The following is a 23,900-nucleotide window of genomic DNA, read 5'->3' on the forward strand; positions in this document are numbered from 1 at the left end:
CCACCAGGCCCCCACTCATGTCTCCCACCACCCCCACCCCCAGCCACCAGGGGCACCCTCCAGCAGGCCCCCACTCATGTCTCCCACCACCCCCCAGCCACCAGGGGCACCCTCCACCAGGCCCCCACCCATGTCTCCCACCACCCCCACCCCCCAGCCACCAGGGACAGCCTCCACCAGGCCCCCACTCATGACTCCCACCACCCCCACCCCCCAGCCACCAGGGGCAGCCTCCACCAGGCCCCCACTCATGTCTCCCAAAACCCCCACCCCCCAGCCACCAGGGGACCCCTCCACCAGGCCCCCACTCATGTCTCCCACCACCCCCACCCCCCAGCAGTGCAGGGGCAGCACTACCAGGCCCCCACTCATGTCCCCCTGCACCCCCACCCCCCAGCATCCAGGGGCACCCTCCACCAGGCCCCCACTCATGTCTAGCACCCCCCCACCGCCCAGCAGTGCAGGGGCAGCCTCCACCAGGCCCCCACTCATGTCTACCACCACCCCCACCCCCAGCCACCAGGGGCACCCTCCACCAGGCCCCCACTAATGTCTCCCACCACCCCCACCCCCCACCATCCAGGGGCACCCTCCACCAGGCCCCCACTCATGTCTCCCACCACCCCCACCCCCCAGCCACCAGGGGCACCCTCCACCAGGCCCCCACTCATGTCTCCCACCCCCCCACCCCCCAGCAGTGCAAGGTCAGCCTCCACCAGGCCCCCACTCATGTCTACCACCACCCCCACCCCCCAGCCACCAGGGGCAGCCTCCACCAGGCCCCCACTCATGTCTCCCACCACCCCCACCCCCCAGCAGTGCAGGGGCAACCTCCACCAGGCCCCCACTCATGTCTACCACCACCCCCACCCCCCAGCCACCAGGGGCACCCTCCACCAGGCCCCCACTCATGACTACCACCACCCCACCCCCCAGCCACCATGGGCACCCTCCACCAGGCCCCCACTCATGTCTCCCACCACCCCCACCCCCCAGCAGTGCAGGGGCAGCACCACCAGGCCCCCACTCATGTCCCCCTGCACCCCCACCCACCAGCCACCAGGGGCACCCTCCACCAGGTCCCCACTCATGTCTCCCACCACCCCCACCCTCCACCATCCAGGGGCACCCTCCACCAGGCCCCCACTCATGTCTCCCACCACCCCCACCCCCCAGCAGTGCAGGGGCACCCTCCACCAGGCCCCCACTCATGTCTCCCACCACCCCCCAGCTGTGCAGGGGCACCCTCCACCAGGCCCCCACTCATGTCTCCCACCACCCCCACCCTGCAGCAGTGCAGGGGTAGCCTCCACCAGGCCCCCACTCATGTCTCCCACCACCCCCACCCCCCAGCCACCAGGGGCAGCCTCCACCAGGCCCCCACTCATGTCTCCCACCACCCCCACCCCCCAGCAGTGCAGGGGCAGCCTCCACCAGGCCCCCACTCATGTCTCCAACCACCCCCACCCCCCAGCCACCAGGGGCAGCCTCCACCAGGCCCCCACTCATGTCTCCCACCACCCCCACCACCCAGCCACCAGTGGCAGCCTCCACCAGGACCATACTCATGTCTCCCACCACCCCCACCCCCCAGCAGTGCAGGGGCAGCCTCCACCAGGACCCCACTCATGTCTCCCACCACCCCCACCCCCCAGCAGTGCAGGGGCAGCCTCCACCAGGCCCCCACTCATGTCTCCCACCACCCCCACCCCCCAGCCACCAGGGGCAGCCTCCACCAGGCCCCCACTCATGTCTCCCACCACCCCCACCCCCCGGCCACCAGGGGCAGCCTCCACCAGGCCCCCACTCATGTCTCCCACCACCCCCACCCCCCAGCCACCAGGGGCAGCCTCCACCAGGCCCCCACTCATGTCTCCCACCACCCCCACCCCCCAGCCACCAGGGGCAGCCTCCACCAGGCCCCAACTCATGTCGCCCACCACCCCCACCCCCCAGCCACCAGGGGCACCCTCCACCATGCCCCCACCCATGTCTCCCACTACCCCCACCCCCCAGCCACCAGGGGCAGCCTCCACCAGGCCCCCACTCATGTCTCCCACCAACCCCACCCCCCAGCCACCAGGGGCAGCCTCCACCAGGCCCCCACTCATGTCTCCCACCACCCCCACCCCCCAGGCACCAGGGGCACCCTCCACCAGGTCCCCACTCATGTCACCCACCACCCCCACCCCCTGCATCCAGGGGCACCCTCCACCAGGCCCCCACTCATGTCTCCCACCCCCCCAACCCCCAGCAGTGCAGGGGCAGCCTCCACCAGGCCCCCACTCATGTCTACCACCACCCCCACACCCCAGCAACCAGGGGCACCCTCCACCAGGCCCCCACTCATGTCTCCCACCACCCCCACCCCCCACCATCCAGGGGCACCCTCCACCAGGCCCCCACTCATGTCTCCCACCACCCCACCCCCCAGCCACCAGAGGCACCCTCCACCAGGCCCCCACACATGTCTCCCACCACCCCCAACCCCCCAGCAGTGCAGGGGCAGCCTCCACCAGGCCCCCACTCATGTCTACCACCACCCCCATCCCCCAGCCACCAGGGGCACCCTCCACCAGGCCCCCACTCATGTCTACCACCACCCCCACCCCCCAGCCACCATGGGTAGCCCCCACTCATGTCTCCCACCACCCCCACCCCCCAGCCACCAGGGGCAGCCTCCACCAGGCCCCCACTCATTTCTCCCACCACCCCCACCCCCCAGCCACCAGGGGCAGCCTCCACCAGGCCCCCACTCATGTCTCCCACCACCCCCACCCCCCAGCCACCAGGGGCAGCCTCCACCAGACCCCCACTCATGTCTCCCACCACCCCCACCCCCCAGCCACCAGGGGCAGCCTCCACCAGGCCCCCACTCATGTCTCCCACCACCCCCACCCCCCAGCAGTGCAGGGGCAGCCTCCCCCAGGCCCCCACTCATGTCTCCCACCACCCCCACCCCCCAGCAGTGCAGGGGCAGCCTCCACCAGGCCCCCACCCATGTCTCCCACCACCCCCACCCCCCAGCAGTGCAGGGGCAGCCTCCACCAGGCCCCCACTCATGTCTCCCACCACCCCCACCCCCCAGCAGTGCAGGGGCAGCCTCCACCAGGCCCCCACTCATGTCTCCCACCACCCCCACCCCCCAGCCACCAGGGGCAGCCTCCACCAGGCCCCCACTCATGTCTCCCACCACCCCCACCCCCCAGCCACCAGGGGCAGCCTCCACCAGGCCCCCCCTCATGTCTCCCACCACCCCCACCCCCAGCCACCAGGGGCAGCCTCCACCAGGCCCCCACTCATGTCTCCCACCACCCCCACCCCCCAGCCACCAGGGGCACCCTCCACCAGGCCCCCACTCATGTCTCCCACCACCCCACCCCCCAGCCACCAGGGGCACCCTCCACCAGGCCCCCACCCATGTCTCCCACCACCCCCACCCCCCAGCCACCAGGGGCAGCCTCCACCAGGCCCCCACTCATGTCTCCCACCACCCCCACCCCCCAGCCACCAGGGGCAGCCTCCACCAGGCCCCCACTCAAGTCTCCCACCACCCCCACCCCCCAGCCACCAGGGGCACCCTCCACCAGGCCCCCACTCATGTCTCCCACCACCCCACCCCCCAGCCACCAGAGGCACCCTCCACCAGGCCCCCACACATGTCTCCCACCACCCCCACCCCCCAGCAGTGCAGGGGCAGCCTCCACCAGGCCCCCACTCATGTCTACCACCACCCCCATCCCCCAGCCACCAGGGGCACCCTCCACCAGGCCCCCACTCATGTCTACCACCACCCCCACCCCCCAGCCACCATGGGTAGCCCCCACTCATGTCTCCCACCACCCCCACCCCCCAGCCACCAGGGGCAGCCTCCACCAGGCCCCCACTCATGTCTCCCACCACCCCCACCCCCCAGCCACCAGGGGCAGCCTCCACCAGGCCCCCACTCATGTCTCCCACCACCCCCACCCCCCAGCCACCAGGGGCAGCCTCCACCAGACCCCCACTCATGTCTCCCACCACCCCCACCCCCCAGCCACCAGGGGCAGCCTCCACCAGGCCCCCACTCATGTCTCCCACCACCCCCACCCCCCAGCAGTGCAGGGGCAGCCTCCCCCAGGCCCCCACTCATGTCTCCCACCACCCCCACCCCCCAGCAGTGCAGGGGCAGCCTCCACCAGGCCCCCACCCATGTCTCCCACCACCCCCACCCCCCAGCAGTGCAGGGGCAGCCTCCACCAGGCCCCCACTCATGTCTCCCACCACCCCCACCCCCCAGCAGTGCAGGGGCAGCCTCCACCAGGCTCCCACTCATGTCTCCCACCACCCCCACCCCCCAGCCACCAGGGGCAGCCTCCACCAGGCCCCCACTCATGTCTCCCACCACCCCCACCCCCCAGCCACCAGGGGCAGCCTCCACCAGGCCCCCCCTCATGTCTCCCACCACCCCCACCCCCCAGCCACCAGGGGCAGCCTCCACCAGGCCCCCACTCATGTCTCCCACCACCCCCACCCCCCAGCCACCAGGGGCACCCTCCACCAGGCCCCCACTCATGTCTCCCACCACCCCACCCCCCAGCCACCAGGGGCACCCTCCACCAGGCCCCCACCCATGTCTCCCACCACCCCGCAGCCACCAGGGGCAGCCTCCACCAGGCCCCCACTCATGTCTCCCACCACCCCCACCCCCCAGCCACCAGGGGCAGCCTCCACCAGGCCCCCACTCAAGTCTCCCACCACCCCCACCCCCCACCATCCAGGGGCACCCTCCACCAGGCCCTCACTCATGTCTCCCACCACCCCCACCCTCCAGCCACCAGGGGCACCCTCCATCAGGCCCCCACTCATGTCTCCCATCCCCCCACCCCCCAGCAATGCAGGGGCAGCCTCCACCAGGCCCCCACTCATGTCTACCACCACCCCCACCCCCCAGCCACCAGGGGCACCCTCCACCAGGCCCCCACTCATGTCTCCCACCACCCCCACACCCCAGCAGTGCAGGGGCAGCCTCCACCAGGCCCCCACTCATGTAAACCACCACCCCCCAGCCACCAGGGGCACCCTCCACCAGGCCCCCACTCATGTCTACCACCACCCCCACCTCCAGCCACCAGGGGCACCCTCCACCCGGCCCCCACTCATGTCTACCACCACCCCCACCCCCCAGCCACCAGGGGCACCCTCCACCAGGCCCCCACTCATGTCTCCCACCACCCTCACCCCCCAGCAGTGCAGGGGCAGCACCACCAGGCCCCCACTCATGTCCCCCTGCACCCCCACCCCCCAGCATCCAGGGGCACCCTCCACCAGGCCCCCACTCAAGTCTCCCACCACCCCCACCCCCAGCCACCAGGGGCACCCTCCACCAGGCCCCCACTCATGTCTCCCACCACCCCCACCCCCCAGCAGTGCAGGGGCAGCACCACCAGGCCCCCACTCATGTCCCCTTGCACCCCCACCCCCCAGCATCCAGGGGCACCCTCCACCAGGCCCCCAGTCATGTCTCCCACCCCCCCACCCCCCAGCAGTGCAGGGGCAGCCTCCACCAGGCCCCCACTCATGTCTACCACCACCCCCACCCCCAACCACCAGGGGCACCCTCTACCAGGCCCCCACTCATGTCTCCCACCGCCCCCACCCCCCACCATCCAGGGGCACCCTCCACCAGGCCCTCACTCATGTCTCCCACCACCCCCACCCCCCAGCCACCAGGGGCACCCTCCACCAGGCCCCCACTCATGTCTCCCACCCCCCCCACCCCCCAGCAGTGCAGGGGCAGCCTCCACCAGGCCCCCACTCATGTCTACCACCACCCCCACACCCCAGCCACCAGGGGCACCCTCCACCAGGCCCCCACTCATGTCTCCCACCACCCCCACCCCCCAGCAGTGCAGGGGCAGCCTCCACCAGGCCCCCACTCATGTCTACCACCACCCCCACCCCCCAGCCACAAGGGGCACCCTCCACCAGGCCCCCACTCATGTCTACCACCACCCCCACCCCCAGCCACCAGGGGCACCCTCCACCCGGCCCCCACTCATGTCTACCACCACCCCCACCCCCCAGCCACCAGGGGCACCCTCCACCAGGCCCCCACTCATGTCCCCCACCCCCCAGCAGTGCAGGGGCAGCACCACCAGGCCCCCACTCATGTCCCCCTGCACCCCCACCCCCCAGCATCCAGGGGCACCCTCCACCAGGCCCCCACTCATGTCTCCCACCGCCCCCACCCCCCACCATCCAGGGGCAGCCTCCACCAGGCCCCCACTCATGTCTCCCACCGCCCCCACCCCCCAGCAGTGCAGGGGCAGCCTCCCCCAGGCCCCCACTCATGTCTCCCACCGCCCCCACCCCCCAGCAGTGCAGGGGCAGCCTCCACCAGGCCCCCACTCATGTCTCCCACCACCCCCACCCCCCAGCAGTGCAGGGGCAGCCTCCACCAGGCCCCCACTCATGTCTCCCACCACCCCCACCCCCCAGCAGTGCAGGGTCAGCCTCCACCAGGCCCCCACTCATGTCTCCCACCACCCCCACCCCCCAGCAGTGCAGGGGCAGCCTCCACCAGGCCCCCACTCATGTCTCCCACCACCCCCACCCCCCAGCCACCAGGGGCAGCCTCCACCAGGCCCCCACTCATGTCTCCCACCACCCCCACCCCCCAGCCACCAGGGGCAGCCTCCACCAGGCCCCCACTCATGTCTCCCACCACCCCCCAGCCACCAGGGGCAGCCTCCACCAGGCCCCCACTCATGTCTCCCACCACCCCCACCCCCCAGCCACCAGGGGCACCCTCCACCAGGCCCCCACTCATGTCTCCCACCACCCCCCAGCCACCAGGGGCACCCTCCACCAGGCCCCCACCCATGTCTCCCACCACCCCCACCCCCCAGCCACCAGGGACAGCCTCCACCAGGCCCCCACTCATGTCTCCCACCACCCCCACCCCCCAGCCACCAGGGGCAGCCTCCACCAGGCCCCCACTCATGTCTCCCACCACCCCCACCCCCCAGCCACCAGGGGCACCCTCCACCAGGCCCCCACTCATTTCTCCCACCACCCCCACCCCCAGCAGTGCAGGGGCAGCACCACCAGGCCCCCACTCATGTCCCCCTGCACCCCCACCCCCCAGCATCCAGGGGCACCCTCCACCAGGCCCCCACTCATGTCTAGCACCCCCCCCACCGCCCAGCAGTGCAGGGGCAGCCTCCACCAGGCCCCCACTCATGTCTACCACCACCCCCACCCCCAGCCACCAGGGGCACCCTCCACCAGGCCCCCACTCATGTCTCCCACCACCCCCACCCCACACCATCCAGGAGCACCCTCCACCAGGCCCCCACTCATGTCTCCCACCACCCCCACCCCCCAGCCACCAGGGGCACCCTCCACCAGGCCCCCACTCATGTCTCCCACCCCCCCACCCCCCAGCAGTGCAGGGTCAGCCTCCACCAGGCCCCCACTCATGTCTACCACCACCCCCACCCCCCAGCCACCAGGGGCACCCTCCACCAGGCCCCCACTCATGTCTCCCACCACCCCCACCCCCCAGCAGTGCAGGGGCAACCTCCACCAGGCCCCCACTCATGTCTACCACCACCCCCACCCCCCAGCCACCAGGGGCACCCTCCACCAGGCCCCCACTCATGTCTACCACGACCCCCACCCCCAGCCACCAGGGGCACCCTCCACCCGGCCCCCACTCATGTCTACCACCACCCCCACCCCCCAGCCACCAGGGGCAGCACCACCAGGCCCCCACTCATGTCCCCCTGCACCCCCACCCACCAGGGGCACCCTCCACCAGGTCCCCACTCATGTCTCCCACCACCCCCACCCCCCACCATCCAGGGGCACCCTCCACCAGGCCCCCACTCATGTCTCCCACCACCCCCACCCCCCAGCAGTGCAGGGGCACCCTCCACCAGGCCCCCACTCATGTCTCCCACCACCCCCCAGCTGTGCAGGGGCACCCTCCACCAGGCCCCCACTCATGTCTCCCACCACCCCCACCCTGCAGCAGTGCAGGGGCAGCCTCCACCATGCCCCCACGCATGTCTCCCACCACCCCCACCCCCCACCATCCAGGGGTAGCCTCCACCAGGCCCCCACTCATGTCTCCCACCACCCCCACCCCCCAGCAGTGCAGGGGCTGCCTCCACCAGGCCCCCACTCATGTCTCCCACCACCCCCACCCCCCAGCCACCAGGGGCAGCCTCCACCAGGCCCCCACTCATGTCTCCCACCACCCCCACCACCCAGCCACCAGTGGCAGCCTCCTCCAGGACCCCACTCATGTCTCCCACCACCCCCACCCCCCAGCAGTGCAGGGGCAGCCTCCACCAGGACCCCACTCATGTCTCCCACCACCCCCACCCCCCAGCAGTGCAGGGGCAGCCTCCACCAGGCCCCCACTCATGTCTCCCACCCCCCCCACCCCCCAGCCACCAGGGGCAGCCTCCACCAGGCCCCCACTCATGTCTCCCACCACCCCCACCCCCCGGCCACCAGGGGCAGCCTCCACCAGGCCCCCACTCATGTCTCCCACCACCCCCACCCCCCAGCCACCAGGGGCAGCCTCCACCAGGCCCCCACTCATGTCTCCCACCACCCCCACCCCCCAGCCACCAGGGGCAGCCTCCACCAGGCCCCCACTCATGTCTCCCACCACCCCCACCCCCCAGCCACCAGGGGCACCCTCCACCAGGCCCCCACCCATGTCTCCCACCACCCCCACCCCCCAGCCACCAGGGGCAGCCTCCACCAGGCCCCCACTCATGTCTCCCACCACCCCCAGCCACCAGGGGCAGCCTCCACCAGGCCCCCACTCATGTCTCCCACCACCCCCACCCCCAGGCACCAGGGGCACCCTCCACCAGGTCCCCACTCATGTCTCCCACCACCCCCACCCCCCAGCAGTGCAGGGGCAGCCTCCACCAGGCCCCCACCCATGTCTCCCACCACCCCCACCCCCCAGCAGTGCAGGGGCAGCAGCACCAGGCCCCCACTCATGTCCCCCTGCACCCCCACCCCCCAGCCACCAGGGGCACCCTCCACCAGGCCCCCACTCATGTCTACCACCACCCCCACCCCCCAGCCACCATGGGCAGCCCCCACTCATGTCTCCCACCACCCCCACCGCCCAGCCACCAGGGGCAGCCTCCACCAGGCCCCCACTCATGTCTCCCACCACCCCCACCCCCCAGCCACCAGGGGCAGCCTCCACCAGGCCCCCACTCATGTCTCCCACCACCCCCACCCCCCAGCCACCAGGGGCAGCCTCCACCAGGCTCCCACTCATGTCTCCCACCACCCCCACCCCCCAGCCACCAGGGGCAGCCTCCACCAGGCCCCCACTCATGTCTCCCACCACCCCCACCCGCCAGCCACCAGGGGCACCCTCCACCAGGCCCCCACTCATGTCTCCCACCACCCCCACCCCCAGCAGTGCAGGGGCAGCCTCCCCCAGGCCCCCACTCATGTCTCCCACCACCCCCACCCCCCAGCAGTGCAGGGCCAGCCTCCACCAGGCCCCCACCCATGTCTCCCACCACCCCCACCCCCCAGCAGTGCAGGGGCAGCCTCCACAAGGCCCCCACTCATGTCTCCCACCACCCCCACCCCCCAGCAGTGCAGGGGCAGCCTCCACCAGGCCCCCACTCATTTCTCCCACCATCCCCACCCCCCAGCCACCAGGGGCAGCCTCCACCAGGCCCCCACTCATGTCTCCCACCACCCCCACCCCCCAGCCACCAGGGGCAGCCTCCACCAGGCCCCCCCCTCATGTCTCCCACCACCCCCACCTCCCAGCCACCAGGGGCAGCCTCCACCAGGCCCCCACTCATGTCTCCCACCACCCCCACCCCCCAGCCACCAGGGGCACCCTCCACCAGGCCCCCACTCATGTCTCCCACCACCCCACCCCCCAGCCAGCAGGGGCACCCTCCACCAGGCCCCCACCCATGTCTCCCACCACCCCCACCCCCCAGCCACCAGGGGCAGCCTCCACCAGGCCCCCACTCATGTCTCCCACAACCCCCACCCCCCAGCCACCAGGGGCAGCCTCCACCAGGCCCCCACTCAGGTCTCCCACCACCCCCACCCCCCAGCCACCAGGGGCACCCTCCACCAGGCCCCCACTCATGTCTCCCACCACCCCCACCCCCCAGCAGTGCAGGGGCAGCACCACCAGGCCCCCACTCATGTCCCCTTGCACCCCCACCCCCCAGCATCCAGGGGCACCCTCCACCAGGCCCCCACTCATGTCTCCCACCCCCCACCCCCAGCAGTGCAGGGGCAGCCTCCACCAGGTCCCCACTCATGTCTACCACCACCCCCACCCCCAGCCACCAGGGGCACCCTCTACCAGGCCCCCACTCATGTCTCCCACCACCCCCACCCCCCACCATCCAGGGGCACCCTCCACCAGGCCCTCACTCATGTCTCCCACCACCCCCACCCCCAAGCCACCAGGGGCACCCTCCACCAGGCCCCCACTCATGTCTCCCGCCCCCCCACCCCCCAGCAGTGCAGGGGCAGCCTCCACCAGGCCCCCACTCATGTCTACCACCACCCCCACCCCCCAGCCACCAGGGGCACCCTCCACCAGGCCCCCACTCATGTCTCCCACCACCCCCACCCCCCAGCAGTGCAGGGGCAGCCTCCACCAGGCCCCCACTCATGTCTACCACCACCCCCACCCCCCAGCCACCAGGGGCACCCTCCACCAGGCCCCCACTCATGTCTACCACCACCCCCACCACCAGCCACCAGGGGCACCCTCCACCCGGCCCCCACTCATGTCTACCACCACCCCCACCCCCCAGCCACCAGGGGCACCCTCCACCAGGCCCCCACTCATGTCTCCCACCACCCCCACCCCCCAGCAGTGCAGGGGCAGCACCACCAGGCCCCCACTCATGTCCCCCTGCACCCCCACCCCCCAGCATCCAGGGGCACCCTCCACCAGGCCCCCACTCATGTCTCCCACCGCCCCCACCCCCCACCATCCAGGGGCAGCCTCCACCAGGCCCCCACTCATGTCTCCCACCGCCCCACCCCCCAGCAGTGCAGGGGCAGCCTCCCCCAGGCCCCCACTCATGTCTCCCACCGCCCCCACCCCCCAGCAGTGCAGGGGCAGCCTCCACCAGGCCCCCACTCATGTCTCCCACCACCCCCACCCCCCAGCAGTGCAGGGGCAGCCTCCACCAGTCCCCCACTCATGTCTCCCACCACCCCCACCCCCCAGCAGTGCAGGGGCAGCCTCCACCAGGCCCCCACTCATGTCTCCCACCACCCCCACCCCCCAGCAGTGCAGGGGCAGCCTCCACCAGGCCCCCACTCATGTCTCCCACCACCCCCACCCCCCAGCCACCAGGGGCAGCCTCCACCAGGCCCCCACTCATGTCTCCCACCACCCCCACCCCCCAGCCACCAGGGGCAGCCTCCACCAGGCCCCCACTCATGTCTCCCACCACCCCCCAGCCACCAGGGGCAGCCTCCACCAGGCCCCCACTCATGTCTCCCACCACCCCCACCCCCCAGCCACCAGGGGCACCCTCCAGCAGGCCCCCACTCATGTCTCCCACCACCCCCCAGCCACCAGGGGCACCCTCCACCAGGCCCCCACCCATGTCTCCCACCACCCCCACCCCCCAGCCACCAGGGACAGCCTCCACCAGGCCCCCACTCATGACTCCCACCACCCCCACCCCCCAGCCACCAGGGGCAGCCTCCACCAGGCCCCCACTCATGTCTCCCAAAACCCCCACCCCCCAGCCACCAGGGGCACCCTCCACCAGGCCCCCACTCATGTCTCCCACCACCCCCACCCCCCAGCAGTGCAGGGGCAGCACCACCAGGCCCCCACTCATGTCCCCCTGCACCCCCACCCCCCAGCATCCAGGGGCACCCTCCACCAGGCCCCCACTCATGTCTAGCACCCCCCACCGCCCAGCAGTGCAGGGGCAGCCTCCACCAGGCCCCCACTCATGTCTACCACCACCCCCACCCCCAGCCACCAGGGGCACCCTCCACCAGGCCCCCACTCATGTCTCCCACCACCCCCACCCCCCACCATCCAGGGGCACCCTCCACCAGGCCCCCACTCATGTCTCCCACCACCCCCACCCCCCAGCCACCAGGGGCACCCTCCACCAGGCCCCCACTCATGTCTCCCACCCCCCCACCCCCCAGCAGTGCAAGGTCAGCCTCCACCAGGCCCCCACTCATGTCTACCACCACCCCCACCCCCCAGCCACCAGGGGCACCCTCCACCAGGCCCCCACTCATGTCTCCCACCACCCCCACCCCCCAGCAGTGCAGGGGCAACCTCCACCAGGCCCCCACTCATGTCTACCACCACCCCCACCCCCCAGCCACCAGGGGCACCCTCCACCAGGCCCCCACTCATGACTACCACCACCCCACCCCCCAGCCACCAGGGGCACCCTCCACCAGGCCCCCACTCATGTCTCCCACCACCCCCACCCCCCAGCAGTGCAGGGGCAGCACCACCAGGCCCCCACTCATGTCCCCCTGCACCCCCACCCACCAGCCACCAGGGGCACCCTCCACCAGGTCCCCACTCATGTCTCCCACCACCCCCACCCCCCACCATCCAGGGGCACCCTCCACCAGGCCCCCACTCATGTCTCCCACCACCCCCACCCCCCAGCAGTGCAGGGGCACCCTCCACCAGGCCCCCACTCATGTCTCCCACCACCCCCCAGCTGTGCAGGGGCACCCTCCACCAGGCCCCCACTCATGTCTCCCACCACCCCCACCCCCCAGCCACCAGGGGCAGCCTCCACCAGGCCCCCACTCATGTCTCCCACCACCCCCACCCCCCAGCAGTGCAGGGGCAGCCTCCACCAGGCCCCCACTCATGTCTCCAACCACACCCACCCCCCAGCCACCAGGGGCAGCCTCCACCAGGCCCCCACTCATGTCTCCCACCACCCCCACCACCCAGCCACCAGTGGCAGCCTCCACCAGGACCATACTCATGTCTCCCACCACCCCCACCCCCCAGCAGTGCAGGGGCAGCCTCCACCAGGACCCCACTCATGTCTCCCACCACCCCCACCCCCCAGCAGTGCAGGGGCAGCCTCCACCAGGCCCCCACTCATGTCTCCCACCACCCCCACCCCCCAGCCACCAGGGGCAGCCTCCACCAGGCCCCCACTCATGTCTCCCACCACCCCCACCCCCCGGCCACCAGGGGCAGCCTCCACCAGGCCCCCACTCATGTCTCCCACCACCCCCACCCCCCAGCCACCAGGGGCAGCCTCCACCAGGCCCCCACTCATGTCTCCCACCACCCCCACCCCCCAGCCACCAGGGGCAGCCTCCACCAGGCCCCAACTCATGTCGCCCACCACCCCCACCCCCCAGCCACCAGGGGCACCCTCCACCATGCCCCCACCCATGTCTCCCACTACCCCCACCCCCCAGCCACCAGGGGCAGCCTCCACCAGGCCCCCACTCATGTATCCCACCAACCCCACCCCCCAGCCACCAGGGGCAGCCTCCACCAGGCCCCCACTCATGTCTCCCACCACCCCCACGGCACCAGGGGCACCCTCCACCAGGTCCCCACTCATGTCACCCACCACCCCCACCCCCCTGCATCCAGGGGCACCCTCCACCAGGCCCCCACTCATGTCTCCCACCCCCCCAACCCCCAGCAGTGCAGGGGCAGCCTCCACCAGGCCCCCACTCATGTCTACCACCACCCCCACCCCCCAGCCACCAGGGGGACCCTCCACCAGGCCCCCACTCATGTCTCCCACCACCCCCACCCCCCACCATCCAGGGGCACCCTCCACCAGGCCCCCACTCATGTCTCCCACCACCCCACCCCCCAGCCACCAGAGGCACCCTCCACCAGGCCCCCACACATGTCTCCCACCACCCCCAACCCCCCAGCAGTGCAGGGGCAGCCTCCACCAGGCCCCCACTCATGTCTACCACCACCCCCATCCCCCAGCCACCAGGGGCACCCTCCACCAGGCCCCCACTCATGTCTACCACCACCCCCACCCCCCAGCCACCATGGGTAGCCCCCACTCATGTCTCCCACCACCCCCACCCCCCAGCCACCAGGGGCAGCCTCCACCAGGCCCCCACTCATGTCTCCCACCACCCCCACCCCCCAGCCACCAGGGGCAGCCTCCACCAGGCCCCCACTCATGTCTCCCACCCCCCAGCCACCAGGGGCAGCCTCCACCAGACCCCCACTCATGTCTCCCACCACCCCCACCCCCCAGCCACCAGGGGCAGCCTCCACCAGGCCCCCACTCATGTCTCCCACCACCCCCACCCCCCAGCAGTGCAGGGGCAGCCTCCCCCAGGCCCCCACTCATGTCTCCCACCACCCCCACCCCCCAGCAGTGCAGGGGCAGCCTCCACCAGGCCCCCACCCATGTCTCCCACCACCCCCACCCCCCAGCAGTGCAGGGGCAGCCTCCACCAGGCCCCCACTCATGTCTCCCACCACCCCCACCCCCCAGCAGTGCAGGGGCAGCCTCCACCAGGCCCCCACTCATGTCTCCCACCACCCCCACCCCCCAGCCACCAGGGGCAGCCTCCACCAGGCCCCCACTCATGTCTCCCACCACCCCCACCCCCCAGCCACCAGGGGCAGCCTCCACCAGGCCCCCCCTCATGTCTCCCACCACCCCCACCCCCCAGCCACCAGGGGCAGCCTCCACCAGGCCCCCACTCATGTCTCCCACCACCCCCACCCCCCAGCCACCAGGGGCACCCTCCACCAGGCCCCCACTCATGTCTCCCACCACCCCACCCCCCAGCCACCAGGGGCACCCTCCACCAGGCCCCCACCCATGTCTCCCACCACCCCCACCCCCCAGCCACCAGGGGCAGCCTCCACCAGGCCCCCACTCATGTCTCCCACCACCCCCACCCCCCAGCCACCAGGGGCAGCCTCCACCAGGCCCCCACTCAAGTCTCCCACCACCCCACCCCCCAGCCACCAGGGGCACCCTCCACCAGGCCCCCACTCATGTCTCCCACCACCCCACCCCCCAGCCACCAGAGGCACCCTCCACCAGGCCCCCACACATGTCTCCCACCACCCCCACCCCCCAGCAGTGCAGGGGCAGCCTCCACCAGGCCCCCACTCATGTCTACCACCACCCCCATCCCCCAGCCACCAGGGGCACCCTCCACCAGGCCCCCACTCATGTCTACCACCACCCCCAGCCACCATGGGTAGCCCCCACTCATGTCTCCCACCACCCCCACCCCCCAGCCACCAGGGGCAGCCTCCACCAGGCCCCCACTCATGTCTCCCACCACCCCCACCCCCCAGCCACCAGGGGCAGCCTCCACCAGACCCCCACTCATGTCTCCCACCACCCCCACCCCCCAGCCACCAGGGGCAGCCTCCACCAGGCCCCCACTCATGTCTCCCACCACCCCCACCCCCCAGCAGTGCAGGGGCAGCCTCCCCCAGGCCCCCACTCATGTCTCCCACCACCCCCACCCCCCAGCAGTGCAGGGGCAGCCTCCACCAGGCCCCCACCCATGTCTCCCACCACCCCCACCCCCCAGCAGTGCAGGGGCAGCCTCCACCAGGCCCCCACTCATGTCTCCCACCACCCCCACCCCCCAGCAGTGCAGGGGCAGCCTCCACCAGGCCCCCACTCATGTCTCCCACCACCCCCACCCCCCAGCCACCAGGGGCAGCCTCCACCAGGCCCCCACTCATGTCTCCCACCACCCCCACCCCCCAGCCACCAGGGGCAGCCTCCACCAGGCCCCCCCTCATGTCTCCCACCACCCCCACCCCCCAGCCACCAGGGGCAGCCTCCACCAGGCCCCCACTCATGTCTCCCACCACCCCACCCCCCAGCCACCAGGGGCACCCTCCACCAGGACCCCACTCATGTCTCCCACCACCCCACCCCCCAGCCACCAGGGGCACCCTCCACCAGGCCCCCACCCATGTCTCCCACCACCCCCACCCCCCAGCCACCAGGGGCAGCCTCCACCAGGCCCCCACTCATGTCTCCCACCACCCCCACCCCCCAGCCACCAGGGGCAGCCTCCACCAGGCCCCCACTCAAGTCTCCCACCACCCCCACCCCCCACCATCCAGGGGCACCCTCCACCAGGCCCTCACTCATGTCTCCCACCACCCCCACCCTCCAGCCACCAGGGGCACCCTCCATCAGGCCCCCACTCATGTCTCCCATCCCCCCACCCCCCAGCAATGCAGGGGCAGCCTCCACCAGGCCCCCACTCATGTCTACCACCGCCCCCACCCCCCAGCCACCAGGGGCACCCTCCACCAGGCCCCCACTCATGTCTCCCACCACCCCCACACCCCAGCAGTGCAGGGGCAGCCTCCACCAGGCCCCCACTCATGTAAACCACCACCCCCACCCCCCAGCCACCAGGGGCACCCTCCACCAGGCCCCCACTCATGTCTACCACCACCCCCACCTCCAGCCACCAGGGGCACCCTCCACCCGGCCCCCACTCATGTCTACCACCACCCCCACCCCCCAGCCACCAGGGGCACCCTCCACCAGGCCCCCACTCATGTCTCCCACCACCCTCACCCCCCAGCAGTGCAGGGGCAGCACCACCAGGCCCCCACTCATGTCCCCCTGCACCCCCACCCCCCAGCATCCAGGGGCACCCTCCACCAGGCCCCCACTCATGTCTCCCACCACCCCCACCCCCCACCATCCAGGGTCAGCCTCCACCAGGCCCCCACTCATGTCTCCCACCACCCCCACCCCCCAGCAGTGCAGGGGCAGCCTCCACCAGGCCCCCACTCATGTCTCCAACCACCCCCACCCCCCAGCCACCAGGGGCAGCCTCCACCAGGCCCCCACTCATGTCTCCCACCACCCCCACCCCCCCAGCCACCAGGGGCAGCCTCCACCAGGCCCCCACTCAAGTCTCCCACCACCCCCACCCCCCAGCCACCAGGGGCACCCTCCACCAGGCCCCCACTCATGTCTCCCACCACCCCACCCCCCAGCAGTGCAGGGGCAGCACCACCAGGCCCACACTCATGTCCCCTTGCACCCCCACCCCCCAGCATCCAGGGGCACCCTCCACCAGGCCCCCACTCATGTCTCCCACCCCCCCACCCCCCAGCAGTGCAGGGGCAGCCTCCACCAGGCCCCCACTCATGTCTACCACCACCCCCACCCCCAGCCACCAGGGGCACCCTCTACCAGGCCCCCACTCATGTCTCCCACCACCCCCACCCCCCACCATCCAGGGGCACCCTCCACCAGGCCCTCACTCATGTCTCCCACCACCCCCACCCCCCAGCCACCAGGGGCACCCTCCACCAGGCCCCCACTCATGTCTCCCATCCCCCCAGCCCCCAGCAGTGCAGGGGCAGCCTCCACCAGGCCCCCACTCATGTCTACCACCACCCCCACCCCCCAGCCACCAGGGGCACCCTCCACCAGGCCCCCACTCATGTCTCCCACCACCCCCACCCCCCAGCAGTGCAGGGGCAGCCTCCACCAGGCCCCCACTCATGTCTACCACCACCCCCACCCCCCAGCCACCAGGGGCACCCTCCACCAGGCCCCCACTCATGTCTACCACCACCCCCACCCCCAGCCACCAGGGGCACCCTCCACCCGGCCCCCACTCATGTCTACCACCACCCCCACCCCCCAGCCACCAGGGGCACCCTCCACCAGGCCCCCACTCATGTCTCCCACCACCCCACCCCCCAGCAGTGCAGGGGCAGCACCACCAGGCCCCCACCCATGTCCCCCTGCACCCCCACCCCCCAGCATCCAGGGGCACCCTCCACCAGGCCCCCACTCATGTCTCCCACCACCCCCACCCCCCACCATCCAGGGTCAGCCTCCACCAGGCCCCCACTCATGTCTCCCACCACCCCCACCCCCCAGCAGTGCAGGGGCAGCCTCCCCCAGGCCCCCACTCATGTCTCCCACCGCCCCCACCCCCCAGCAGTGCAGGGGCAGCCTCCACCAGGCCCCCACTCATGTCTCCCACCACCCCCACCCCCCAGCAGTGCAGGGGCAGCCTCCACCAGGCCCCCACTCATGTCTCCCACCACCCCCACCCCCCAGCAGTGCAGGGGCAGCCTCCACCAGGCCCCCACTCATGTCTCCCACCACCCCCACCCCCCAGCAGTGCAGGGGCAGCCTCCACCAGGCACCCACTCATGTCTCCCACCACCCCCACCCCCCAGCCACCAGGGGCAGCCTCCACCAGGCCCCCACTCATGTCTCCCACCACCCCCACCCCCCAGCCACCAGGGGCAGCCTCCACCAGGCCACCACTCATGTCTCCCACCACCCCCCAGCCACCAGGGGCAGCCTCCACCAGGCCCCCACTCATGTCTCCCACCACCCCCACCCCCCAGCCACCAGGGGCACCCTCCACCAGGCCCCCACGCATGTCTCCCACCCCCCCCAGCCACCAGGGGCACCCTCCACCAGGCCCCCACCCATGTCTCCCACCACCCCCACCCCCCAGCCACCAGGGACAGCCTCCACCAGGCCCCCACTCATGTCTCCCACCACCCCCACCCCCCAGCCACCAGGGGCACCCTCCACCAGGCCCCCACTCATGTCCCCCTGCACCCCCACCCCCCAGCATCCAGGGGCACCCTCCACCAGGCCCCCACTCATGTCTAGCACCCCCCCACCACCCAGCAGTGCAGGGGCAGCCTCCACCAGGCCCCCACTCATGTCTACCACCACCCCCACCCCCAGCCACCAGGGGCACCCTCCACCAGGCCCCCACTCATGTCTCCCACCACCCCCACCCCCCACCATCCAGGGGCACCCTCCACCAGGCCCCCACTCATGTCTCCCACCACCCCCACCCCCCAGCCACCAGGGGCACCCTCCACCAGGCCCCCACTCATGTCTCCCACCACCCCCACCCCCCAGCAGTGCAGGGGCAACCTCCACCAGGCCCCCACTCATGTCTACCACCACCCCCACCCCCCAGCCACCAGGGGCACCCTCCACCAGGCCCCCACTCATGTCTACCACTACCCCCACCCCCAGCCACCAGGGGCACCCTCCACCCGGCCCCCACTCATGTCTACCACCACCCCCACCCCCCAGCCACCAGGGGCACCCTCCACCAGGCCCCCACTCATGTCTCCCACCACCCCCACCCCCCAGCAGTGCAGGGGCAGCACCACCAGGCCCCCACTCATGTCCCCCTGCACCCCCACCCACCAGCCACCAGGGGCACCCTCCACCAGGTCCCCACTCATGTCTACCACCACCCCCACCCCCCACCATCCAGGGGCACCCTCCACCAGGCCCCCACTCATGTCTCCCACCACCCCCACCCCCCAGCAGTGCAGGGGCACCCTCCACCAGGCCCCCACTCATGTCTCCCACCACCCCCCAGCTGTGCAGGGGCACCCTCCACCAGGCCCCCACTCATGTCTCCCACCACCCCCACCCCCCAGCCACCAGGGGCACCCTCCACCAGGCCCCCACTCATGTCTCCCACCACCCCGACCCCCCAGCAGTGCAGGGGCAGCCTCCACCAGGCCCCCACTCATGTCTACCACCACCCCCACCCCCCAGCCACTAGGGGCACCCTCCACCAGGCCCCCACTCATGTCTCCCACCACCCCCACCCCCCAGCAGTGCAGGGGCAGCCTCCACCAGGCCCCCACTCATGTCTACCACCACCCCCACCCCCCAGCCACCAGGGCCACCTTCCACCAGGCCCCCACTCATGTCTCCCACCACCCCCACCCCCCACCATCCAGGGGCACCCTCCACCAGGCCCCCACTCATGTCTCCCACCACCCCCAGCCCCCAGCCACCAGGGGCACCCTCCACCAGGCCCCCACTCATGTCTCCCACCACCCCCACCCCCCAGCAGTGCAGGGGCACCCTCCACCAGGCCCCCACTCATGTCTCCCACCACCCCCACCCACCAGCAGTGCAGGGGCACCCTTCACCAGGCCCCCACTCATGTCTCCCACCACCCCCACCCCCCAGCAGTGCAGGAGCAGCCTCCACCAGGCCCCCACCCATGTCTCCCACCACCCCCACCCCCAGCAGTGCAGGGGCACCCTCCACCAGGCCCCCACTCATGTCTCCCACCACCCCCACCCCCCAGCAGTGCAGGGGCACCCTCCACCCGGCCCCCACTCATGTCTACCACCACCCCCACCCCCCAGCCACCAGGGGCAGCCTCCACCAGGCCCCCACCCATGTCTCCCACCACCCCCACCCCCCAGCAGTGCAGGGGCAGCCTCCACCAGGCCCCCACTCATGTCTCCCACCACCCACACCCCCCAGCCACCAGGGGCACCCTCCACCAAGCCCCCACTCATGTCTCCCACCACCCCCACCCCCCAGCAGTGCAGGGGCACCCTCCACCAGGCCCCCACTCATGTCTACCACCACCCCCACCCCCCAGCCACCAGGGGCAGCCTCCACCAGGCCCCCACCCATGTCTCCCACCACCCCCACCCCCCAGCCACCAGGGGCAGCCTCCACCAGGCCCCCACCCATGTCTCCCACCACCCCCACCCTCCAGCAGTACAGGGGCTCCCCCCACCAGGCCCCCACTCATGTCTCCCACCACCCCCACCCCCCAGCCACCAGGGGCACCCTCCACCAGGCCCCCACTCATGTCTACCACCACCCCCAGCCACCAGTTGCACCCTCCACCCGGCCCCCACTCATGTCTACCACCACCACCACCCCCCAGCCAACAGGCCCCCACTCATGTCTCCCACCACCCCCACCCCCCAGCAGTGCAGGGGCAGCCTCCACCAGGCCCCCACTCATGTCTCCCACCACCCCCACCCCCCAGCCACCAGGGGCAGCCTCCACCAGGCCCCCACTCATGTCTCCCACCACCCCCACCCCCCAGCCACCAGGGGCAGCCTCCACCAGGCCCCCCCTCATGTCTCCCACCACCCCCACCCCCCAGCTACCAGGGGCAGCCTCCACCAGGCCCCCACTCATGTCTCCCACCACCCCCACCCCCCAGCCACCAGGGGCACCCTCCACCAGGACCCCACTCATGTCTCCCACCACCCCACCCCCCAGCCACCAGGGGCACCCTCCACCAGGCCCCCACCCATGTCTCCCACCACCCCCACCCCCCAGCCACCAGGGGCAGCCTCCACCAGGCCCCCACTCATGTCTCCCACCACCCCCACCCCCCAGCCACCAGGGGCAGCCTCCACCAGGCCCCCACTCAAGTCTCCCACCACCCCCACCCCCCACCATCCAGGGGCACCCTCCACCAGGCCCTCACTCATGTCTCCCACCACCCCCACCCTCCAGCCACCAGGGGCACCCTCCATCAGGCCCCCACTCATGTCTCCCATCCCCCCACCCCCCAGCAATGCAGGGGCAGCCTCCACCAGGCCCCCACTCATGTCTACCACCGCCCCCACCCCCCAGCCACCAGGGGCACCCTCCACCAGGCCCCCACTCATGTCTCCCACCACCCCCACACCCCAGCAGTGCAGGGGCAGCCTCCACCAGGCCCCCACTCATGTAAACCACCACCCCCACCCCCCAGCCACCAGGGGCACCCTCCACCAGGCCCCCACTCATGTCTACCACCACCCCCACCTCCAGCCACCAGGGGCACCCTCCACCCGGCCCCCACTCATGTCTACCACCACCCCCACCCCCCAGCCACCAGGGGCACCCTCCACCAGGCCCCCACTCATGTCTCCCACCACCCTCACCCCCCAGCAGTGCAGGGGCAGCACCACCAGGCCCCCACTCATGTCCCCCTGCACCCCCACCCCCCAGCATCCAGGGGCACCCTCCACCAGGCCCCCACTCATGTCTCCCACCACCCCCACCCCCCACCATCCAGGGTCAGCCTCCACCAGGCCCCCACTCATGTCTCCCACCACCCCCACCCCCCAGCAGTGCAGGGGCAGCCTCCACCAGGCCCCCACTCATGTCTCCAACCACCCCCACCCCCCAGCCACCAGGGGCAGCCTCCACCAGGCCCCCACTCATGTCTCCCACCACCCCCACCCACCCAGCCACCAGGGGCAGCCTCCACCAGGCCCCCACTCAAGTCTCCCACCACCCCCACCCCCCAGCCACCAGGGGCACCCTCCACCAGGCCCCCACTCATGTCTCCCACCACCCCACCCCCCAGCAGTGCAGGGGCAGCACCACCAGGCCCACACTCATGTCCCCTTGCACCCCCACCCCCCAGCATCCAGGGGCACCCTCCACCAGGCCCCCACTCATGTCTCCCACCCCCCCACCCCCCAGCAGTGCAGGGGCAGCCTCCACCAGGCCCCCACTCATGTCTACCACCACCCCCACCCCCAGCCACCAGGGGCACCCTCTACCAGGCCCCCACTCATGTCTCCCACCACCCCCACCCCCCACCATCCAGGGGCACCCTCCACCAGGCCCTCACTCATGTCTCCCACCACCCCCACCCCCCAGCCACCAGGGGCACCCTCCACCAGGCCCCCACTCATGTCTCCCATCCCCCCAGCCCCCAGCAGTGCAGGGGCAGCCTCCACCAGGCCCCCACTCATGTCTACCACCACCCCCACCCCCCAGCCACCAGGGGCACCCTCCACCAGGCCCCCACTCATGTCTCCCACCACCCCCACCCCCCAGCAGTGCAGGGGCAGCCTCCACCAGGCCCCCACTCATGTCTACCACCACCCCCACCCCCCAGCCACCGGGGGCACCCTCCACCAGGCCCCCACTCATGTCTACCACCACCCCCACCCCCAGCCACCAGGGGCACCCTCCACCCGGCCCCCACTCATGTCTACCACCACCCCCACCCCCCAGCCACCAGGGGCACCCTCCACCAGGCCCCCACTCATGTCTCCCACCACCCCCACCCCCCAGCAGTGCAGGGGCAGCACCACCAGGCCCCCACCCATGTCCCCCTGCACCCCCACCCCCCAGCATCCAGGGGCACCCTCCACCAGGCCCCCACTCATGTCTCCCACCACCCCCACCCCCCACCATCCAGGGTCAGCCTCCACCAGGCCCCCACTCATGTCTCCCACCACCCCCACCCCCCAGCAGTGCAGGGGCAGCCTCCCCCAGGCCCCCACTCATGTCTCCCACCGCCCCCACCCCCCAGCAGTGCAGGGGCAGCCTCCACCAGGCCCCCACTCATGTCTCCCACCACCCCCACCCCCCAGCAGTGCAGGGGCAGCCTCCACCAGGCCCCCACTCATGTCTCCCACCACCCCCACCCCCCAGCAGTGCAGGGGCAGCCTCCACCAGGCCCCCACTCATGTCTCCCACCACCCCCACCCCCCCAGCAGTGCAGGGGCAGCCTCCACCAGGCACCCACTCATGTCTCCCACCACCCCCACCCCCCAGCCACCAGGGGCAGCCTCCACCAGGCCCCCACTCATGTCTCCCACCACCCCCACCCCCCAGCCACCAGGGGCAGCCTCCACCAGGCCACCACTCATGTCTCCCACCACCCCCCAGCCACCAGGGGCAGCCTCCACCAGGCCCCCACTCATGTCTCCCACCACCCCCACCCCCCAGCCACCAGGGGCACCCTCCACCAGGCCCCCACGCATGTCTCCCACCCCCCCCCAGCCACCAGGGGCACCCTCCACCAGGCCCCCACCCATGTCTCCCACCACCCCCAGCCACCAGGGACAGCCTCCACCAGGCCCCCACTCATGTCTCCCACCACCCCCACCCCCCAGCCACCAGGGGCACCCTCCACCAGGCCCCCACTCATGTCCCCCTGCACCCCCACCCCCCAGCATCCAGGGGCACCCTCCACCAGGCCCCCACTCATGTCTAGCACCCCCCCACCACCCAGCAGTGCAGGGGCAGCCTCCACCAGGCCCCCACTCATGTCTACCACCACCCCCACCCCCAGCCACCAGGGGCACCCTCCACCAGGCCCCC

This window comes from Ambystoma mexicanum, chromosome 9 (genome assembly GCF_040938575.1).
Source record: "Ambystoma mexicanum isolate Mex_15411 chromosome 9, UKY_AmexF1_1, whole genome shotgun sequence".
Taxonomy (NCBI): Eukaryota; Metazoa; Chordata; class Amphibia; order Caudata; family Ambystomatidae; genus Ambystoma; species Ambystoma mexicanum.